At 42.6% G+C, this 6252-nt stretch overlaps 1 long non-coding RNA gene across 2 annotated transcripts; it reads right to left on the bottom strand.

Moving 5' to 3' along the window:
• Positions 1 to 1567: 1567 nt before the first annotated feature.
• LOC120680446 lies at positions 1568 to 5858 on the bottom strand. 2 transcript variants are annotated; one of them, XR_005677671.1, is made up of 3 exons: positions 5560 to 5858; positions 4446 to 4533; positions 1568 to 4370 (listed from the first exon to the last, which is right to left on the bottom strand). It is a non-coding gene; the product is annotated as an uncharacterized LOC120680446 (long non-coding RNA). The 2 variants fall into 2 exon arrangements; XR_005677672.1 differs by lacking the exons at positions 1568 to 4370; positions 4446 to 4533 and adding an exon at positions 4962 to 5222.
• Positions 5859 to 6252: the final 394 nt, after the last annotated feature.

Genomic DNA, 6252 nt, shown 5'->3' with positions numbered 1-6252 from the left:
ACCATTTGGGTTTTGTAAGTATCACTTACCTCTACATTAATACTTTTTGTTAACAAGAATATAATTATATGTGTGCATTATAAAATTTCTATTGTATCATTTAGACAGGAGACCCAAAGAAGCCGAAAACATGGATGGCACCATCAGATCGGCTTCATGTCTCCTTTGCTAGTCAACCAGAAAGTGCTCTACAAAAATTACAAGGAAACGTGCCAAAACATGTACGATTCGTTGACTAGGGAAAATTACAAATCCTATATATTCATACCATACAACTTTGGGTAAGCCTTGGTCGACTCAATCCTCTGTTATATTACTAAATAAATACTAAGTCATCTAATGCAGGTATGTTTGTATATATCCTATCTATATCCGCAGTTATCATTGGATTTTACTCATACTTTCCGTAGAGACCAGCAATCTTATAGTCTTTGACTCAATGAGAAATCCAAAGTCCGCAATCCAACATATCCTAGACCCCTTGAACAGGTAAGTTTAGTTTGCACAATCAAATCTTTTTTCTGTTAATAACAATTCCTGAATATCAAACTTAACTTTGAGCGCAGGGTTTGGAAAAAATTTGTGAAAAATAACAAAGGACGTGGTCAATGGAGGCCAGAACTGAACGTTAACATGGATTATCCGGTATGTTGATTCATAAAGATTTGTCTAATTTAGTATATAATCCCAAATTGTTCTAAATTGAGTAATTTATTTATTTCTCCTTAAGTGTGCGAGACAACAACAAGAAACTGATTGGTGCGGGTACTATGTATGCGAATACTTGCACATCATGACTCCATGCGGGAAGTCTACTGATGAAGACACGAGAGTACGTCCAAACCGTTCACTAGTATATTTTCATAATTGTACTAACGCACATGATGTTAATCCTTTTTTTCTAAATGATAGATGTCTCAAATGGGGGATGAATGTTACTCTACTGATCGGATCAACGCCGTGTGCGAGCAGCTCGCCGGATTCATTTTGAACGAGATCTTGGATCCTAGAGGTGAGTTCTACCACAACGGTCACATCCATAGAGGACTTCCATCGACCTCATGAGGGGACCAGTAGTTGGACTACAAACATGACTTGTACATTTGTAAATATTTTTAAACATTATGTCTTGATGTTTGTAAATTTGTAAATATATTAGTTCATCTAATTAGCTTAATTATATGCTCGCATTTTACTTTTAGTTAGTTTCAAATATTCTCTGAAAACGAACACGAACGACCAATGAACGTATAGTACTGTAGAGCTTGAGTGCGTTTAGCAATTAAAAAAGAATAAACAGTAATAAATATAACAAACAAAACTGGATTTGGGAAAAAAAGGAAAAGGTCATTGGTACCGGTTGGAACCAAAGGGGCTGCCACCTTGCATCAGTGTGGCAGCCTCTTTGGGTACCAATGGAAGCCTAAGGCACCGGTTGAAAAACCCGGTGTCTTAAGGCGAGGCCATTGGTCGCGGTTGCGGGGCACCGGTTGGGAAACCGGTTCCTTTGGCCCTTCTCAGCCGGTGCTGAAGGCCTGTTTTCTAGTAGTGGTTGTAGCAAATTACACCGACGCCTATGCGTCGGTTTATCCGGTGCCAACCGGATAGACCGGTGCCTCTGTATCGGATCATCCGGTGCCACTGGTTTCTGCAGAACTCATCCATTTCAATCTTTCTTTGAGTTCTTTTTTCGTGTTTTGCTTTGCTTGGCCTTTTTGCTTCATTCCTGTGATCTATAATTGTTCACTTGCCAAACTCATTAGTCCCATTGATTGCGTTGTTACTCAATCACCGAAATGACAAAACAATGGCCTAATGGGGCCATGTTCCTTACATCTATGATGGAACATTTGAAAGGGAAGTAGGGGGCTCGCTTTCATCAGCGAGTTTGTCATTAGTACCAAGTGTGTCTGGACTATGGAGGCCCTCCTGATGCTGGTCAAGCGAGTTCTGACAAACTCGTGATTCGCTAAAAAGGACTGCCGCGAACAACTTGGTACGTTTGTGGTGGGATTTCCCTTTGTTGTTATTAGAGGGCGCCAACTTGCTTAAAGTTAACCCCGATTGGCTTCCCATTCAAGGGAAACAGCTCTGAACGAAATGGTTTTCCTGGAGGAATGATGCGGAGCGTGGTAGGTAGCACCATGCACATTTTGTCCAATTAGCACGTCGGCATTCCACTAACAAATTAAAATGGAACAACTTTGCTAATAATATCTTAATTTTGTGTCCTTGGAAAGGAGTATCATCTTTCATTGGTAGTGTGTAGTTGGTATACTACTTTTTTACCGGCAAAATAGGCAAAGTCGTCCCTCAACTCTTTGCAAAGGGTCAACTTGGTCCCTGTACTCTCCCACAGACCAAATTAGTCCCTAAACTCCTGAATTTCGACTCAGTTACGTCCTCCCACCCGTTTTTCCGTTCACGCCGTCAGTTTAGGGGCGACAGACCGCAGAAAAAGACTAGCATGCCCCTTGTTTGACCTGCCACCCACCCCAACCCCTCGCCTGGGCGCCGGCCCGCAGCTACTGCGAGCTGGGTTTGACCAAACTGCAGAAGAGGAAAACATGTTGAATTTGGATGATCCAACCACACAAGAGGATGCACAAAATGGTGCACAAGTTGAAGAAGAAGAAGAGGCAGATACTGAATATGATGTCACAGGATTTACATCTGATGAGGATGATGAAGCTAAGGAGATAAGGACTAACTACAAAGCATATATGTCTAAAAGGAAAAAGAGAGAAGGCATACCATTGGATATCCCAACCTCAATGGATCCTCCAACAGGGAATGACAGTAACAGGGAAAGTATCACTCGGGAGAATGATTTTGGAGATGGCATTGCATATTTTGACTCAGATGAAGATGTATCTTATGATGATGACAGTGACACAGATGCTAAGAGAAGGAAGTGCAGGTTCCCTATATTTGATAGCCATGCAGATACACCTCAGTTTGCCTTAGACATGTGCTTTAGAGGCAAAAAGCAATTGAAGGATGCAATAGAAAGGTATGCTCTGAAAAAGAAGGTGAATATTAGGTTTCCCAAGAATGACAAGCAGAGGTTGAGGGCAGTTTGCTCATGGAAAGGTTGTCCTTGGGTATTGCATGTTTCATACAACTCCAAAAGTGACTGGTTTCAGATTGTCACATACAATCCCACCCATGCATGTTGCCCAGTCTTGAAAAACAAGAGGTTATCAATAGCTAGAATATGTGACCAATATGAGAGCACTATCAAGGCTAACCCAGGATGGAAGGCTAGAGCAATGAAGGAGACTATACAAGAAGACATGGGTGTGGAGGTTTCTATGACAATGGTGAAAAGAGCAAAAGTGAAGGTTATCAGGAAGGTAATGGATGCTCGGAGTGGTGAGTATTCTAGGCTGTTTGACTACGCTCTTGAGCTAAAGCGTAGTAATCCTGGAAGTAGTGTGCACATTGCCCTGGATCCTGAAGAAGAGGAACATGTCTTTCACAGAATGTATATTTGCCTTGATGCCTGTCGACGGGGTTTCTTAGATGGATGCAGGAGGGTGATAAGGCTTGATGGTTGCTTTCTAAAGGGTCCTATGAAGGGAGAGCTATTGTCAGCTATTGGAAAAGATGCAAACAATCAGATTTATCCTATAGCTTGGGCTATTGAGGAATATGAGAATTTAAGCTCATGGAAATGGTTTCTTAGTCACCTACAAAAATATTTGAATATCCCATATGGTGCCGATGGATGGGTATTCATTACAGACAAACAGAAGGGTTTGTTGAAGGCAATTGAACAATACTTTCCAATGGCAGAGCATCAAATGTGTGCACGGCACATTTATGCAAATTGGAGAAAAAAACATAGGCTCCAGGAGTACCAAAAGAGGTTTTGGAAGATTGCAAAGGCAAGTAATGAGATGATGTTCAATCATTACAAGAATAAGCTGGCAGCCAAAACACCTAAAGGATGGGAAGCATTGGAAAAACAAGATCCAGTTCATTGGTGTCGGGCTTGGTTCAAGGATGGGTCCAATTGTGAGTCAGTTGATAACAATGTCAGTGAATCATTCAACAGCTGGATCATAGACGCAAGATTTAAACCTATCATAGCTATGTTAGAGGACATACGTACCATGGTGACTAGAAGGATCCAAGAGAACAAGAGTAATGGTGAGAGATGGACAATGGCTATATGCCCCAACATTCTCAGGAAGGTAAATAAGATAAGGCATGCAACTCAGTATTGCCATGTCTTATGGAATGGTGCTGCTGGTTTTGAAGTGAGGGACAAAAAATGGAGGTTCACAGTTGATCTAGGACAGAAGACATGCTCCTGCAGATATTGGCAATTGTCAGGTATCCCATGTCGACATGCTTGTGCTGCCCTGTTCACAATGTCAGATGAGCCTAACAATTATGTGAATGCATGTTTCTCCATTGACCAATACAAGACAACTTACCAGCATGTCCTGCAACGAGTGGAGCATGAGTCTGCATGGCCTGTGTCTCCTAATCCTAAACCATTACCTCCAAGAGTCAAGAAGATGCCTGGTCGACCACAAACAAAAAGGAGGCAGGATCCTTCAGAACGAGTGAACTCTACTACTAAGTCATCAAGAGTGGGAGTTAAGATTACTTGCAAACGTTGCAAAGGCACCGGACACAACTCTAAGACATGCTCAGTGCCACTGGTGTTTACAGATTTCATCTTTTTCAGATTTATGTTTACCCATTTTTTGCAGGTCTTTCTTTTTCACAATAAGAGTGGCATGTCTCTAATTGTTTACCCTTTACTGTGCAGCAGCAAAACTCAACATCAGGCAACAATCCTAGTCGTTCTCATGGATCATCTTCTGCTCCGTTGGCCATTGAACAAGCAGCATCTAAAGGAAAGGGACCAGCTGCATCTTCGAGCACAAAGTCAGCTAAGAGAAAGGGAATTGAAGGCTATGGATTATATTATAGTGTACATCATATATTCAGGTTAGTACATTCCATTTATTTGATCAATTTCTATGCATTTATCCATTCAATTTGTCTAACTTAAATTATTTTGCAGACTGGTAAGAAGAGAAAATTGGTGTCCTTTGGGACTTCCAACTCTACAGCTAAAGCCTCGGATGTTGGGAATGCCTCTGTTGTCATTGAGACAAGTGCTGGCCATCCCACCTCATCTACACGAGCAACGATCAATGGTACAGGTGGCCGTGCAACTGCAAAGATCCAATCTATTTCATCTGCAAAAGGTCGTCAGAAAAAGGCAGGATAGCATCTTGTATAATTTGAGAAGATCATGTAATGGCTTATGTGCTATCATGTAATGGCTTATGTGCTGTGGCTTTCAGTTTGTAGGCACCCAGTTTGTGATGGTTGTTATTTGAAACTGAGACATTTACTTGTATTATCTGCTACTTTGAACCTGAGACAATTGCTTGTATTATCTGTTACTTTGAACATGTGACATTGAGACAAATATTATCTGCTGAATTGAGGAAAATTTTCAGCATCAATTCATTGCCATGACAAGCAGAAAAGAAATCAGGTTGAACCACAGCATCGCCATGGATGCCTCACCTCCATCTCTCCACGCCTGGGATCCATTTCAGGGTCGTGGCTTGTCCTTCCTTCCCTCCCCAGCCTGGCGGGAGTAGAGCCACGCGCCATCAGCAGAGCTCGGCCAGAGGCGATGGGAGAGGCGGAGGAGATCTGAGACGGCGATGACGAGAAGACCGGCGGGAGGAGCTCTGGGACGGCTGTGCCTGCTGTCCGCGAGTAGAGCGGCGGGACTTCCTCTAGGGCGGCTCCAGAACGCGACTGGATAAGATGCGCAGAGGTTAGGGGTGGCCGGGTGCCCGGGTGGGAGACGCTGGACAAAAAATGAGGGCATATTGGTCTTTTCATGTGACCCGTCACCCCCAAACTGACGGCGTGAACGGAAAAACGGGTGGGAGGATGTAACTGAGTCGAAATTCAGGAGTTTAGGGACTAATTTGGCCTGCGGGAGAGTACAGGGACCAAGTTGACCCTTTGCAAAGAGTTGAGGGACGACTTTGCCTATTTTGCCTTTTTTACCTTTCGTACGTAGTGGAAACATGAAAATTTTCGAAACCTTGCACATCCATATATGGTAGTGCACCCTCCATAGATGCGCTGTGTGTCACTTAAGTTAGAACTCAAGCTCATTTTATAAAAATTCAGACTTCAGGTTACATTATGAAGAAACCATAGCAATAGTTGTTATAATAGTTTTGTGCATTTGCTGTTCAA

This window comes from Panicum virgatum, chromosome 7N, assembly GCF_016808335.1.
Source record: "Panicum virgatum strain AP13 chromosome 7N, P.virgatum_v5, whole genome shotgun sequence".
NCBI classification, from domain to species: Eukaryota; Viridiplantae; Streptophyta; class Magnoliopsida; order Poales; family Poaceae; genus Panicum; species Panicum virgatum.
Note: the sequence above shows the minus strand (reverse complement) of the source record. Positions and strands in the feature narration are given on the sequence as shown.